Consider the following 17,729-nt stretch of genomic DNA (forward strand, 5'->3'; position numbering starts at 1 on the left):
ATGGTCAAGGATAGACTATATATGCATAAGTCCATCCCTAGTAGTTAAATTAAAAACGGCTGAAATTGAAAATATGGTAATCTCGGACCATTCCCCGGTGATAATGTCCATAATGGATGCACATCCCAGGGGGACGGAACAGACATGGAGATTCCCCACCTTTCTTTTGAAAGACGCAAGCTTTGTAGAGCTATTAAAGGGATGGTGGCTAGAATACATATCGACCAATGGAGAACATATACAGGACCCAATGTTATTCTGGGAGGCAGGAAAGGTTACAGTGAGTGGGAAGATCTCCACACACCTGATCTCTTTGAAAGCACACACAAAAAAAACAATATGCTAAAACTAGTGCAGCCCTGAGAAAGGCGTACTCCACCTTCATAGCCTCTCCGACAGCGGGTCATAAAGAGAAGTGGATACTGGCAAAATCGGATTTTGAAACATGGGCCGAAAGGAGAGAAAACTTTATCAGGTCACAACAGGAGATAGAGTACAGGAGATTTGGTGACAAATCAGGTTGCCTTTTGGCGAATCTAGCAAAAGGAAGGAGGCCAACTAGCCACATTTGTTCAATCAAAGACTCAACGGGGAGGATAATAAGGGAACCGAAGGGAATGATTTATTAGGAAACCACTATAGGAAATTATATAGCGATGTCCCATATAGCCCAATGGAGGGAGAGGAATCTTTAGAGAGAGTCTCATTACCATCATTGACCAGGGAACAAAAAACGATCCGGCCCCCGACGTTTGCCGCGGCAGCGCCTGGACCTTGCGGCCTGCGACAGTCGGGCAGGAGCCTCTGTCCGTCTGGACAGGAAGCTTCTGCCCGTCACTGTATAGCACTCGATGCGGCCGGAAACGGCCGCTCGAGCACTATTACTGGAGCGATGTGGCCGGAATACAACCCCGGCCCTTCTTTCCCGGACGCGGCAAGAAGATAGAAGACGGCGGTGAGTACAGGGTTTTTATTTTTTATTAAAAAGGGCAGAAAAAAGATTGTGGTGGCCGGGGGGCAATAGTTAGTTATGAGGGGCAGCTGAGGAAATAATTAATTATGAAGGGCAGCTTAGGAAATAATTAGTATGAGGGGCAGTACAGGGAATAATTATGAGGGGCAGTATAGGAAATAATTAATGGTGGGGGGGCAGTATAGGAAAGAATTATGAGGGGCAGAATAGGAAATAATTAATGGTGGAGGGGCAGTATAGGAAATAATTAATTTTGAGGGGCAGTATAGGAAATAATTCATTTTGAGGGGCAGTATAGGAAATAATTAATGGTGGAGGGGCAGTATGGGAAATAATTAATTATGAGGGGCAGTATAGGAAATAATTAATGGTGGGGGGGCAGTATAGGAAATAATTCATTTTGAGGGGCAGTATAGGAAATAATTAATGGTGGGGGGGCAGTATAGGAACTTATTAATTATGAGGGGCAGTATAGGAAATAATTAATGGTGGGGGGCAGTATAGGAAATAATTCATTTTGAGGGGCAGTATAGGAAATAATTAATGGTGGGGGGGCAGTATAGGAAATAATTAATTATGAGGGGCAGTATAGGAAATAATTAATGGTGGGGGGGCAGTATAGGAAATAATTAATTATGAGGGGCAGTATAGGGAATAATTAATGGTGGGGGGGCAGTATAGGAAATAATTAATTATGAGGGGCAGTATAGGATATAATTAATGGTGGTGGCCGGCAGTATAGGAAATAATTAATTATGAGGGGCAGTATAGGGAATAATTAATGGTGGGGGGCAGCATAGGAAATAATTAATGGTGGAGAGGCAGTATAGGGAATAATTAATGGTGGGGGAAGCATAGGAAATAATTAACGGTGGGGGGAAGCATAAGACATAACTAATGGGGGAGGGGCAGCATAGGAAATAATTAATGGTGGTGATGTAGGAAATAATTAATTATGAGCGTCAGTCTAGTAATTAATGGGGGTAGGCATATTTAATAATTAATGGGGAGAGGTCCCAGTATATTAATTAATTGGGCCAATTTATATAAAATAGTTCATAAGGGAGTGCAGTATATTAAATAATTAATTGAGGGGGGGTACCAGTGTATTACGGATGCGGTCACATGTACCGCTATTTATTTTTAAACTTAAGTCCGGCCCTCCAATGGTCTGAGGGGGATAGTGAATGGCCCCCTACGTAAAAAGTTTGGGGACCCCTGCCCTAGACACAGAGAAAGCATTTGACAATGTTCGTTGTGGGTGGCTAGAGCAGGTGCTGACAAGATGGGATTCAAAGGGCTATTCCGCACATACTTAAAGGCATTGTATACAAACCCTACCAGCAGAGTAAACACAGTGGGACACAAATCAACTCCCTTCCCGCTACAGAAGGGCACGAGACAGGGGTGCCCACTGTCACCTTTACTTTTCGACCTAGCGTTGGAACCCCTGTCTCGGGTCTTGGAATCGGTAACACACTTCCAGGGCATACCGATAGGAAACAAGACACTATACTCAGCATTATTCGCAGATGATGTCATGCTATTTATGAAGGAAATTAAAAAAGACCTGCCGGGGATCACAAAACTAATAGAAGAGTATGGGAAGTTCTCTGGTTTTAAACTTAACTTAAATAAGTGCGAAATTCTACCGCTAAGGGATGTTGGAGGAGAAAGTCTGGAGGGTAAAGTGATGGAAGGGATACCGATAGTAAGGTCTAATATAAAATATTTAGGGATAAGAATAGGATGCACACAAGTATCAATTTATAGGCTGAACTATCCCCCATTAATATGGAAAATTACTCAGGAATTGGACAAATGGCACAATCTTCCTCTCTCTCTGTTGGGTAGGAATCATCTTTTAAAAATGATGAGCATGTCCTAATTGCTCTATCCACTGCAAACGATCCCAATGTTCCTGAAACATATAGATACGAAAAGGCTGGAGAAGGCCTTCTTCACCTTCCTATGGAAGGGGAAGAGACCCCGCATACATAGGGACAAACTAGGAGCATCTAGGGAAATGGGAGGAATTAACACACCGAGGGTCAGAGTATACAATTTAGCATGCTTGGGGAGAAACATCTTTGATTGGGTAAAAGGAACAAGTGCATATTCAGACTATGAACTCGAATCAGCATTCGCATACCCATATTCACTGCTGGCCCTTCTGCATGCCCCATTAAACACAATACCACTATCCCTAAAGAAAGCAGTCATAGGCAGAGATACAATAGCGGCGTGGAAATGCTTACGGAAAAAATTTGGAGTTTCATTCCTGATCTCCAAACATTTACCACTATGGCAACATGGGGAGAGAAAAAGAACTGGACCGCACATCCACACATCACACAATGATCTAATGCCGCTAGGCTACATTATATAACGAACTCGAGGTTCTTGGTTACATTTTGATCAAATTGTATAAGCCCACCAACCACTTCACGGTGACCTCTTTATGGTGGGTCCCTACGCTATTTTGTGCAGCATCACATGGCGTCCACCCCCGCTGCAGCACAGCGCCGGCAGGGACCAAGACCCGGTTGCCCCCCAGTACCCATACTGGCGGGCATAGCCCCCATGGCTCCGGGCCCAGGCCCCCACCAGCACCGCACCACAGAAGCGGCGGACGCCATGCAACACCGCACCATGTGAACAGGAAAAAAGGCTCACCATGTGTGAACAGATGTTAAACTCACCGTTCCATGTGGTCTCAGACACTGGCTGAGAGGAAGTAGGCGGCCCCTAAATGCAGTCTCCTGCTAATTTAAAAACACCTGGGTCGAATGGGGCGGAGTGCTGGTACCAGGAAAAACAATATAAATGAAGGGATAGAATGTACTAAACCAACATGGGGAGAGAAAAAGAACTGGACCGCACATCCACACATCACACAATGATCTAATGCCGCTAGGCTACATTATATAACGAACTCGAGGTTCTTGGTTACATTATGATCAAATTGTATAAGCCCACCAACCACTTCACGGTGACCTCTTTATGGTGGGTCCCTACGCTATTTTGTGCAGCATCACATGGCGTCCACCCCCGCTGCAGCACAGCGCCGGCAGGGACCAAGACCCGGTTGCCCCCCAGTACCCATACTGGCGGGCATAGCCCCCATGGCTCCGGGCCCAGGCCCCCACCAGCACCGCACCACAGAAGCGGCGGACGCCATGCAACACCGCACCATGTGAACAGGAAAAAAGGCTCACCATGTGTGAACAGATGTTAAACTCACCGTTCCATGTGGTCTCAGACACTGGCTGAGAGGAAGTAGGCGGCCCCTAAATGCAGTCTCCTGCTAATTTAAAAACACCTGGGTCGAATGGGGCGGAGTGCTGGTACCAGGAAAAACAATATAAATGAAGGGATAGAATGTACTAAACCAACATGGGGAGAGAAAAAGAACTGGACCGCACATCCACACATCACACAATGATCTAATGCCGCTAGGCTACATTATATAACGAACTCGAGGTTCTTGGTTACATTTTGATCAAATTGTATAAGCCCACCAACCACTTCACGGTGACCTCTTTATGGTGGGTCCCTACGCTATTTTGTGCAGCATCACATGGCGTCCACCCCCGCTGCAGCACAGCGCCGGCAGGGACCAAGACCCGGTTGCCCCCCAGTACCCATACTGGCGGGCATAGCCCCCATGGCTCCGGGCCCAGGCCCCCACCAGCACCGCACCACAGAAGCGGCGAACGCCATGCAACACCGCACCATGTGAACAGGAAAAAAGGCTCACCATGTGTGAACAGATGTTAAACTCACCGTTCCATGTGGTCTCAGACACTGGCTGAGAGGAAGTAGGCGGCCCCTAAATGCAGTCTCCTGCTAATTTAAAAACACCTGGGTCGAATGGGGCGGAGTGCTGGTACCAGGAAAAACAATATAAATGAAGGGATAGAATGTACTAAACCAACATGGGGAGAGAAATGTGTGGATGTGCGGTCCAGTTCTTTTTCTCTCCCCATGTTGGTTTAGTACATTCTATCCCTTCATTTATTTTGCTTTTCCTGGTACCAGAACTCCGCCCCATTCGACCCAGGTGTTTTTAAATTAGCAGGAGACTGCATTTAGGGGCCGCCTACTTCCTCTCAGCCAGTTTCTGAGACCACATGGAACGGTGAGTTTAACACCTGTTCACACATGGTGAGCCTTTTTTCCTGTTCACATGGTGCTGTGTTGCATGGCGTCCGCCGCTTCTGTGGTGCGGTGCTGGTGGGGGCCTGGGCCCGGAGCCATGGGGGCTATGCCCGCCAGTATGGGTACTGGGGGGCAACCGGGTCTTGGTCCCTGCCGGCGCTGTGCTGCAGCGGGGGTGGACGCCAGGTGATGCTGCACAAAATAGCGTAGGGACCCACCATAAAGAGGTCACCGTGAAGTGGTTGGTGGGCTTATACAATTTGATCAAAATGTAACTAAGAACCTCGAGTTCGTTATATAATGTAGCCTAGCGGCATTAGATCATTGTGTGATGTGTGGATGTGCGGTCCAGTTCTTTTTCTCTCCCCATGTTGGTTTAGTACATTCTATCCCTTCATTTATTTTGCTTTTCCTGGTACCAGCACTCCGCCCCATTCGACCCAGGTGTTTTTAAATTAGCAGGAGACTGCATTTAGGGGCCGCCTACTTCCTCTCAGCCAGTTTCTGAGACCACATGGAACGGTGAGTTTAACACCTGTTCACACATGGTGAGCCTTTTTTCCTGTTCACATGGTGCTGTGTTGCATGGCGTCTGCCGCTTCTGTGGTGCGGTGCTGGTGGGGGCCTGGGCCCGGAGCCATGGGGGCTATGCCCGCCAGTATGGGTACTGGGGGGCAACCGGGTCTTGGTCCCTGCCGGCGCTGTGCTGCAGCGGGGGTGGACGCCATGTGATGCTGCACAAAATAGCGTAGGGACCCACCATAAAGAGGTCACCGTGAAGTGGTTGGTGGGCTTATACAATTTGATCAAAATGTAACTAAGAACCTCGAGTTCGTTATATAATGTAGCCTAGCAGCATTAGATCATTGTGTGATGTGTGGATGTGCGGTCCAGTTCTTTTTCTCTCCCCATGTTGATTTACCACTATGGACCTCGCCGGCATTCCAACGGGGCAGAACAAATAAACGTTTTCACAAATGGAGAGATAAAGGGATATTAAGAGTGCAGCACCTACTACATGAAACGGACCCACGCTGGTTGACACGGGAGGAAATAGAGGCGAAATATGATCTAGGCCCCTCAAACTTTATTCAATATGCACAAATAAAACAGTCTATAATGAATAAGTTAAGAGATGTAAGTAAGGAAACAACTAACAATGTATTTGACAACACAATACTGGTGGGATCAAGGGGTTCCAACATATCTCTAATATATAAAAGACTAAGAGATGAATGGACTAAAAGACTAGCGGAATGGGCATTTGACGCATGGGCAACAGTGATAGAGGGGGAAGAAATAGGGAAAAAGATCCAGGAAGGATGGATGGTATTAAGGACCACAGTTCTGAATGAAGTATGGCGCGATACACATTATCGTATAATCCACAGAGCTTTTTATGGGTTTAATCTACCACCCTCTCCATTACATCCGGATAGGATAACCAATTGCCCGAAGTGTAAAGAACCGGGCACGGATCTATGGCACGGTCTATGGACATGCCCGAAAACGGTAGAATTGTGGGAACAGATTAAAAGATTATGCACTTCATTGTGCGGGTGGGAATTACCGCTGCATCCTCTGGTATATATATTTCATTTTAGAGATAAAACAATGGGAGATAACCCCCTCGATTTACCTAAACTGTTCCATGTGATCTGTCTGGTTACTAAAAGATGTATATTACAACATTGGCTACAGGAAATAATGCCAGCGACCACGCTGATTATTGACCAGCTGAATAAGCTTTTACATATAGAAAGAATGGAAACGGAACAAAATAAGAGCAAACTGGCAAAAAATTTCTTTAAGAAGTGGCGAATGTTTATTGCACATTGTATGTCCCAAGAGGAAAGGGTCCAAATAATGCAACCGTTCACACTGACAGAATGGTACTTGACTGAGAGTTTGAGGGGCACATTAGGTCCGTTACAAATATAGAGAAACTGAAACCAGGTTGATTTTGCGAGTCTTCTCTCATTGGATGTGATCACGCAGGGGTCTCGGGCAGACCTTTCACACTTCCAGAGGTGCTGTGTTAGGGAGGGAAAATCAATAATTTTAAAACAAAAATCTTTTTTAAAACAGTTTTCCACCTTCAGAGACAAAGTGATATTTTATTGTTTGGAGGGGGGGAGGAAGGGGGATTATTCCTAAGGGTCTGCGTACCCAAATGTTGTATATTATGTTTGTATAAAATCCAATAAAACATAAATAATAAAAAAAAAGGTTGATTGAAATTATTACTTATCCCACAGAACATGCTTTGCACACAACTATCTTCAGCAGTCCCCTTGAGAATAATTTGAGTGTCTCCATTCATTAGTGCAATGTAGGCTCCAGTACTCGTGATCAGTAGGATCGCATTGGTCATACTCTCATCGATTAGCAGGTTTCCTCCCTTCTGGTGAACACAACTTGGAAGATGTGGTTTCAGGATGTCCTGCACATATTAGTGAGCTATTTCTTTACTGCTCAGTTATTTACAATGCAATTACTATTATAAGTGATAGCATGCAGCAGTGAACATATTACTTTCCTTTCAACCCTTTACTGATGGTAGACATGTCCTACTAACAGGTTTCTGAGGAACTCTCCTCCTCAGGACTTATTGCATCATAATTCTATACAACATGATTGTAGCAATATAGTGTTAGAAAATGATGCTCAATAGTAGGGCTTGTAGTGATAGGATAATAGTTTTCTTGTACATTATTGACAGTATGTTTGTCACATAGGCGGCGATATAGGGGCATGACAAAAAGCATTCCACACTCCCAACTCGCCTGCTTATGTCCACTAAACTCATGATTACAAGACATTGGAAAGAACCCATATGTTCACAAGTGGACAAAGTAATCAGACTAAATAATAAATACTATGTGTGCTTATGAAAAGGCCATAGCCATTAAAAGTAACAGAGTGCCCGTCAATGAGGCCCAGCGGAGACCTTGGACCACGTCTAACTATTTTACAGAGTGATCAACCTCCCACTTACCATGTCTCAGATCGCGGGTACACCTGTACTCCGCTACCTGCCGGTCCCCGTCCCCCTGCCCTCACTTACCTCTCCTGGCTCCTGTCTGTGTTCCGGGTCCGGCGTGCAGGCCGCACGCTTCCTGCCTCCAGGCCGCGCGCTCACGCTCCTAGGGCGCACGATGACTCCTCAGAACTTAAAGGGGCAGCGTCCTTTCCATTAGTGCTGGTCACTTCCTAGTTTCCTAAATAACCATGAGGTTTCCTTCACTTCCTGCCGGATCTTCACTGAAGTGAAAGCCTCCTGTGTGTTTCTCAAAGTCCCGTTCCTGTGTTTTTCCCAAGGTCCTGTTTCCTGTGTGTTTCCAGACGCCTCAGTGTCCCTGTGCATTTCCAGAGGCAGCGTATAGAGTTATAATAAAAGAAGTCCCGAGAAGCATAGTTACTTAGGAACTTCTTACTAGGACACATCTAACATCAGTAATCTGATGGTAGATGTCTTTTAAAGGAAACCTACCATTTAGAATGGCAGGGGTAAGCTGTAAGTACCGTTAGTACTTAGTTCCTCAGAAACTTAGTTCCTCAGAAACCTGTTAGTAGGACATGTCTACCATCAGTAAAGGGTTGAAAGGAAAGTAATATGTTCACTGCTGCATGCCAATTGGAGCAAATCGGTTCATAATGCCCCATTCTGTGGCCCATTACATTTATACTTCATACATGTGTATATATAGTATGCATATACAGTATGTGTAATAATATAATGTTTATATACTATATTGGAGAGATTTATCAGTGCTTCTATGCCAGTTTACAAGTACTTATGTTACAGGCATTTCTCTGGTGCTGCATTATTTTGAAGCTGTATTAAAGTGGCAAGCTTTGTCTTGTGCAGTAATTAAGGTTTGAGGATTGTTCTGGTTCTGTATTTATGTCCAACAGTTGCTACATCTCCAAATCTATGTCTATTCTATCAAAACATGTCAAGAATAAATTTGATCAAAGTATCAACAAAGAATTAACTATTCTGATGCTCATAGGGGCATTTGCGCTAGGGGTTTTATGGCTGGAAAAAAAAACAAGGAAAGCAAATTACATATAACTGTGGACCACTTAGTTACTCTAACCTACATAACTGTGCCACTTTCTTTCATTGAATGGTGATCCAAGGGAGCTTGGATGGACCTGGGGAGAGAGGTTTAGTTTTGTCACAACAAACTCACAAAATTTGTTTGTTGGGGCCTTCATAGGAGTTGCATCTACAGTATAATTTGGAAACTTTATGATTATATTTATGTAGAACTAAAGGGGTTTTATTCCACCTCTTCATTAGTTTACTAAAAATTTACAGTATACAGCTAGATGAGCCTCATCTATTCTTATATATCTGTTTCATCTCTGAGAATTTCACTCTTTGTTCCTCCTTTCATCGTGCTATCAAGGCCATTTGCATTGAATAGTATTTTTTAAGAGCTTACAACTTGGAAGTACTATCTTAAAGTTGACCAAATAATGAAACAATTCAAAGACATTATTAAGAACGGGAAAAGATACATCACAGTTTGATACTATAATTGAGAGATGATGTGAATAGTGGGCATGCCAGGTGGATGACATAAAATATCTATTCCCTTTAAGGAGTTTTACTCTGCTGATAAGGATCTTTTAAAACTCACATGACCCCACAGGTCAACTTCTGTCCAAGGTTACAGTTGTTGTATCCTTCTATTGTCCTGTTCCTGGTGCTTTTAGCCATGAAAAACAAAAGAAGAAAACACAGCTTTAAGGTGTTGAATTTTGTACACAGGAATTCTTTAAAATGTATTTGCTTACTAAATAGTGAGTACCTTTTCTTAAAGGTGATACTAAGTAACAATGGTTTTTGGTAATTGTGACCAGTTGTATGTAGAGCTTTAAAAAAAATATGTTCAAATCAGGGGAGGAAACAATACAATAAGTAGGAGAGCATTCAACTTCCCTTGTAACTTCATCCCGTCTACCTAAAAGATGACATTTGCCCCTCTCTTAAAACGTAATATATTCTAATATTATTAATCTTATTCTAGATTCTAATCTGTTGTCAGAAGGAGCCATTGTTACAAGTGATTATGTTATTAATCTGGAATTTCTGATTTTGTTTGTATATTTAACCCATGATTTTTTAAAGTACTGTAGAATATGATGGCACTTTATAAATAAATATTAATGTATTATTCAAATGATATTACAATCTTCGATTATCATGATGGCTGCCTTCCAGGGGCATAGCTAACGACTTTTGAGCCCTGTTGCAGGAGTCCAGTCTGGGGTGCCCTACCTTTGATTCACTCAATATATTAGTTCCATTAAAATTACAAGGCAAATCTCAAAAACTCCCCACAGCTCTGTCTGAAATTGCTATACAAAAATACACAAACAAACCAGACCAACCCAAGAAGAACTGAACTGACATGTTGGGGGACATTTATAATATGCACTGTTGTTTGATAAAAGCCCATTTGCTCTACTGGTACGTCAGGAGGCTCCAACCTGCTATCCACCAACCTAAAATCGCTTTCTTTGTGTTCTCTCATTTTTCCATCATGGGATCCAGTCTTGGAATCAAGGATATTATTTATCTTTTCAAGTACAAATTCAGTAGGGTGGCCACCCTGTAATTGGCTCTGGTGACTATGAGAAAAAACAGGCACTACCTTTAATTGCCATAAACCAGGCCCTTCCTCCCACTATTGTAAAAGGCACATTGGGAAAAAACAGACCTATTTTCTCACTACCCTGATGCAAAGAAAAACTGTCCTCCTCCCCCCTTGACATCCGCCTTTTCCTCCTCCTCTAAAACTGTCCCTTGGCTGGAGAGTATAGTACCTGAAAGAGTTGTTCTTATGGAGAGTTTGCCAATTAAGGCCGCCTTATAAGCTGGTGGAGACTTAAACCCATAGATTCTCTCCATAGAATTCGGGGAAGAATACAAATACATTTTCCAAGGTGTTACATGGAAAACAATGCCTCCTTTTGCTACCTTGAAAGGCAGCCACCTTAACACCAAGTATGACCTACACAAAGTCTAATAACATGATGTGGGATTAAGCCAAACTAATATAACTATTCCAGAAGGAAAAGACTCCCACCTGTAGACAGCACTGTTTCAACCTGGTTGGGTTAAGCCAAACCAATATAACTACAACCTGGTTGGGTTTTCTCAGTACAGCGTAAGGAACTGGTTTGGCTGTGTGAGAGGCTATTGACTACGGTCAGAAGGTAAGAGTTCTCCATATGGAGAGTTTGCCAAGTGAAATTTCACCTGGTTTGCACATCAAATATTAGGCGGTAGGTGGGAAGGTGTAAAAGCAACAATGTGCACATATGGCACAAACATTATGAAGAAGCTCTGGCATGTCTGCATAACTGGTTGGGAAGCTTTGCACCAACAAGTGCCAAGGCACTGGGATCCTGGCTTAGTCCAAGGCTGTTACTCTATCTGCTAAACATTGGTAAAGCTTTAGGTTCAGTGGCAAATGAATCTTAAACCTTTTTGTAAATGGTTTTGTTTTTTGTAAAAAGTTTGTTTTTCAAAAAAGCTTTTTTAAGTTTGTTTTTGTAAATAGTTTCAGTTCACCCAGGGAGGAATTTTTCTGTACTTTGGGCCGCGTGTGGTCTTTTGCACAGATGGCTGTGCTTTAACTAGTGGTGCAGGGGCTGGATGAGAAGGCAAAAGAGGGAGGAAACTGAGTAGAAGCTGGAGCCAACAGGTGGAAAGGAGTGATGTAATACAATCTTTGGTGGTGGAAATATATGCGCCACAATGAACACTTCCCTGCGATGGTAACAGGCTTGGTGATGGTGGTTTATTCGCAAGTGCTTGTTCCTACACATGGCACAAATGGTGCAAATGTGATGTTTTTTGTCTTCTGCTGGCAAAGTTGCAGCTATAGGATGCCCAATTATTCCTCTTTACCATTTTGCATATTTCACTGGCTACATAGGGACTTTCTGACCACCACATCTACCTTCGACCATCATCACTGCTGCCCTCCTTGTCAGTCTCCACTTTGCAGAAAGCAACAGTAGTAGGCTACAAGAATATTCAAGCACCAGTGGAAGATGTAGCAGGCACAGATGTAACACATCTTCTTCCTCCAGCACCAGCTCCATCACTAGCAGCATTCCCGTTCCTCATTATTTGCATTTTCCTTTATTTTAACACACTTGCAGTTGTTACTTTTTAAGAGGGTATGAGTATATGCATACTGTTATTGTCCCTACACTATATACAACAGTTTTCTCTCCCATGAACAGTGGGGGTCAGTTACACTCATCACTACCCATGCTGTCTTCAAGTGCAGTGACATAAAAGGGGTTGTCCGTGACATATAAAGAACAGCTATGTGGCAAGGGGGCTGCTTAAGAAAATAAACATGTACTTACCTCCACGTGTCCCACGCCGCGGTCTCTCATGATACAGTGCTGGGACAGGAGATGGGTAAGCGTGGCTGGCCACATTAGCCGGGCCGGAAGCTGGTCTGAGCTCTGCTGCCATGCCCCTGTAAAAAACAGGGCATGGCACGCAGAGATCGTGGCGTGGGACACTGGGATGGACCAAGGAGGTAATGTAAGTACATGTTTATTCTTTTAACACCCCCCTGCCACATATCTGTTTTTTATATGTCTCAGACAATCCCTTTCACAGCATTTTATTTTTTTTATTATTTGTTTATTTAATTTTTTATCTTATGTTCTTTCCCTAGCCCATTTTGTCAGGGCAATTCCCCTTATATTCCACACATTTTGCAGCTCTCTACCTCTTTCTATTTAAATTTTAAAGCTATTTTTGCGTAATTTTGTTAAAATTCAGGTCACCATTGGTTTCAATGGGGTTCGGGGCCAAGTTTGGGTCAAGTCCTGGTACACAAACCAAACTTTTTACTAGAACCCAAATTTCAACAAATCCCCTCATCACCAATAAAGATTACCACTGTACTACGACTGTACAGTTCAATATATTAATTCTTATGCTTTTAAAAAGCCTTATTCAACAGATGCTCTTCTGATTTAAACAGATAATTAAGGGAAATTGGTCAGGAACTGAAGCAGACAAAGCAAAATCTCCAGGCTACAAATCCTGCTTTCTCACTGTAAAATATCTCAGACACTAATTTTCTCTAATCCTGTTAATCTGTGGTTCCTATTTTCTTATTCATAGACAAGTAGACAATCAATTGGCTTTGGTACAGGGTAGACATGAGTGAGTCTTTAAATATTCTCATCTCATTGATTTCAGCAAAATGCAAATAACCCTGTTTGAAGGCAGACACGAGTCTAGCAAATCAGCTATGCCAACTCTACTTCTGGGTACAGAAAATGATACAGGATGAAGCAATGAGACTTGTGGTTGTTAGTACTGCATGAAGCAAGTCTTAATTAACCATATGTGTTACTTTTTGGTTCATGTGATTAAGGAAATAGAATTCCACAATATTCTTGAGATCATATTGAGGTGGTTTTATGAGCAATTAAAAATTCTTGACCAATTGACCGATTTGTACAGAAACCCAAGAAAAAATAAATAAAAAATGTTCACATGCACAAATTGGTGAACCCATGTGCATGGAGCATGTATTAAGGCCCACCTGCAGGTTTGTATGGTACCTCTGCATGACATTCTGAAAAATGGCAACTGCTTGCATATGAAATAATATTTTTATCATAGAAAAAAATATGTATGTATTTCACATATACATTATCCAAGCTCTATCCAACTCAGAGCTGATATGGAGCTATAATATAGTGGCATGAGCCATCAGGATGAAAGCCTTAATATTCATGCTAATGTGTTTTCTTGTCCCAGAGGACAACATCACTGCACTTTTTTATGGTTGCATTTCTGTTTTTACTCTCCCTCCTGAAGGTAAACATGTTTTATTGTTCTGTTTAAAGAGGTATAAATGGGTACATTGTTGTCTGCAGAACAAATATGCTTTTGCATCATTTGAAGTGTTTATCACAATGTGGCCCATATGACAAAGTTATTAAATTAATATAGTCTTTGTAATGAATAAATCACTAAATCTCTATAACCACAATTTGACACTTGTATCTTTTTGTTATGCTTCAGTGAACTGAGATGTGTAGGGTGTAGAGATGAGCGATCATACTCGTCCGAGCTTGATGCTCGTTCGAGCATTCATACTCACAACTGCTCAGTGCTCGGACGAGTATTTTGCCCCCTCGAGAAAATGTCATCTTGCGGCGTTTAGATTTTTGGCGGCCAGAAACAGAGCCAATCACAAGCCAGAAGACTCTGTAGTACACCCAGCATCACGTGGTACACTTACATGTTGATATCAGTGGTTGGCTGGCCTGATCAGGTGACCCTGGAATAGACTAGCCCCTGCCCGCGCGGCTCAGATCATTCTCTGTCTGGATGCCATTAGGGAGAGAGCTACTGCTGGTCAGGGATAGCGTTAGGGTTTTCTAGTAGATTACTGTTAGGCAGGAGTGATTCTCCATGAACCTTACTGTTAGGCAGGAGTGATTTTCCAAGAACCCAACAGCCCTTGTTAGGGCTACATTAGCGTTTTTCAACAGTTAAAGTGACACACTCAGTCACAGCACACAATCCTTTTGTGTGCTGTCAGTGTAGGTTAGAAACTAGCCATAGCAATCATCTTCTGTGGTTGCTGTCTGATTTCTTCTGCACGTTTTTTTCTATTAAAAAAAATTATTTTTTAATAGAAAAAGTCTGTTTTGTCTATATAATAGACTTTAATTTTGAAAATGTCCAAACCAAGGGCTAGGGGTAGAGAACGAGGGCATGTGCGTGGGCGTCCAATTACTGTAGGGGTCAGAGGCCGTGGTCCTGGGAGGGGTGAGACACCACCTGCTGAGGGAGCAGGGGAATGCCGCCGAGCTACACTCCCTAGCTTCATGTCTCAAGTTACTGGGACTCGTGGTAGAGCATTGTTGAGGTCAGAACAGTGCGAACAGGTGATGTGGATTGCGGACAACGCTTCTATCCATTTGTCCACCAGTCAGTCTTCCAAGCAGTCCACCCATGTTACCCAAGTGAGCACTCCTCCAGTTCCTCCACCTCAACCTCCTTCGCCCCAGTCTGCCCCCTTCCCGGAAAATTTGGCATTTGAGCCGGCATACTCTGAGGAACTGTTTTCTGGACCCTTCCCAGAGTCACAAACCACTTGTCAGGTTGCTACTGAGCTCTTTCCCGATGCCCAGGTTTTCTACCGGTTGCAGTCTGTGGGTCATGATGACCTTCTTGACGTAGTGGAAGAAGTGTGTAAAGAGGTATCGGACGATGAGGAGACACGGTTGTCAGACAGTGGTGAAGTTGTTGTCAGGGCAGGAAGTCCGAGCGGGGAGCAGACTGAGGGATCGGAGGATAATGCGGTGACAGACCCAGCTGGGTTGATAGGCCAGGTGAACACAGTGCTTGTGAGACAGAGGCGAGTCCTATATGAAAACAGGTTGGAAGAGGCAGTGGTGGGGCCAGATGGAGAGGCAGGGCCAGAGCTGGTGCATCAGCGCCAAATGTTTCACGTAGTGAAGCTCCCGTGGTGAGGGCTAGATTTTCTGAAGTCTGGAGGTTCTTTAAAGAAACAGCGGATGACCGACGGACTGTGGTGTGCAACCTGTGCCACACCAGGATCAGCAGGGGTTCCACCACTACTAGCTTAACAACCACCAGTATGCACAGGCATATGAATGCTAAAAACCCCACTCAATGGAACCAAGGCCATTCACCTCCAGCCGGGCCCACCACTGCTCCTTCCCCTGTGTCATTTGCTGCCTCTGCTAGTCAGCCCCCTGCCCAGGACCCCGGCACAAACACCTCCCGCACGAAAACCACACCTTCGCCTCAATGATCCTCCACAGCATCCACCAATGTCTCCCTGTGCAGTGTTCACCTGTCTATGCCCCAGACGCTGGAGCGCAAGAAGAAATACAGCACATCGTCCCCTTAGCAACGAGCTTTGTCAGGCTACATTTTCGGTGTTTTACTGGCTATAATTTTCTGGTGTTTTATATGGGTCACTCATTTTGATAATGTATGCAAAGCTGTATGACTGAGTGCGCATCCCCCCCCCCCACATGCCTCCACACACCATCTCCATAGCAGCCTCCACACGTCGTCTCGATAGCTGTCTCCACACGTCGTCTCCATAGCAGCCTCCAGACGCCGTCTCCATAGCAGCCTCCAGACACCGTCTCCATAGCAGCCTCCACACGCCGTCTCCATAGCTGCCTCCACACGTTGTCTTCCCAGCAGCCTCCACACGTCGTCTCCATAGCTGCCTCCAAAGGTCGTCTCCATAGTTGCCTCCACATGTCATCCCCTTAGCAAACGAGCTGTGTCAGGCTCATTTTTCGGCTGTTTCACCAGATACGTTATGGAACTTGGTGACTCTGTCGCCACCATGCTGTGTTATCGACTAAATATACCATCAACCTTTTGTTAACATAGGAAATCATTTCAGTGCTTCTTGCTCACCTCCTTTGGTTCTTCTCTGCCGCCATAACCAGGCCAAATTCTGATATGTACAGTTCTACACGTTATCCTTGCCAAAAGGAATTTTTAAAATTGGTTTGACACCTGAGTCCATTTGGGGTATGTCGCCATGCCACTCTCTAGCCTGCGGCTGCTGCCAATGCCTCCACATGCCATCCCCTATAGTGTCAGGGTCAATTATTGGGTGTTTTAGATGATATCTCGCCTCACTCGATCACTCTGTCATCGCCCATAATTTTGGCATCCATGCATGCTGCCACTGCTGTTTCCTGTCCATTTCCGTGGTGATTCCATCATTTTCTAAGGTTTCCAGGTGTTTGGCCAAGCTTCCCTGTGCAGAGCTTTGGTCCCCTTGAAAAATGCTTGAGTCTCCCATTGACTTCAATAGGGTTCGTTATTTGAAACGAGCACTCGAGCATCGGAGAAAGTTCGACTTGAGTAACGAGCACTCGAGCATTTTAGTGCTCGCTCATCTCTAATACGGTGTAATTTTTCATGGGACCAGCTAACATTTCCATTAAAATCATGGAAACTGTACATTCTTTTAGTCACTTTTTAGTAAAATTTTTACTGGGTGGTGGAAAATTACATATTATGTTATATATTATAGCAGAGTATAATAAAGATCTTAACATGACAGGGTGGGCAAAAGGGTTGGTCCATGGCACATAAATGATTAACCCTTGAGTCCGCTCAATAAAGGGTTAATGACAATGACTGTTCATGTACAGTACACCTCCAAGAAATGTTAAAATTGTTTAACACTTTACTTATATTGAGTATAATCCATCCAATCTCTGGAGCATGGAGATTGAAGAACAACATTGTTCTTGGAATAGTGACAGAGCTATGTTACTGTAGATCAGCTCCAAATGTAGTGTGGAACCTCCGCTGATCTAATTTTGATTATCTTTCCTATTGAAAGGTCAATATCAGAAACATTGTAATAGGGGCGTGGCCTGAGCGAGCAACCAGACGTCCACACATTCCGTCTCAGACCTTCAAAGCGACTAAAATATAGCAACGCCAGAGAGGGATTTCTGCCTCCACACATCAACAAGAGAGTGGATCGTGATGAGACGTAGAGCTACCAAAACC

The 17,729-nt window shown here is 43.9% G+C and overlaps 1 long non-coding RNA gene across 1 annotated transcript in view; it reads right to left on the reverse strand.

Moving 5' to 3' along the window:
- Positions 1–6,909: 6,909 nt before the first annotated feature.
- Positions 6,910–17,729, reverse strand: part of LOC140129077 (uncharacterized) — a 29,813-nt gene continuing 18,993 nt past the window's right edge. The window contains exons 2-3 of the long non-coding RNA XR_011855294.1: positions 9,787–9,855; positions 6,910–7,167 (exon numbers count right to left, since the gene is read on the reverse strand). This is a non-coding gene — a long non-coding RNA (uncharacterized lncRNA). The remainder of the gene's footprint in view (positions 7,168–9,786; positions 9,856–17,729) is intronic.

This window comes from Engystomops pustulosus, chromosome 4 (assembly GCF_040894005.1).
Source record: "Engystomops pustulosus chromosome 4, aEngPut4.maternal, whole genome shotgun sequence".
In the NCBI taxonomy this organism is placed as follows: domain Eukaryota; kingdom Metazoa; phylum Chordata; class Amphibia; order Anura; family Leptodactylidae; genus Engystomops; species Engystomops pustulosus.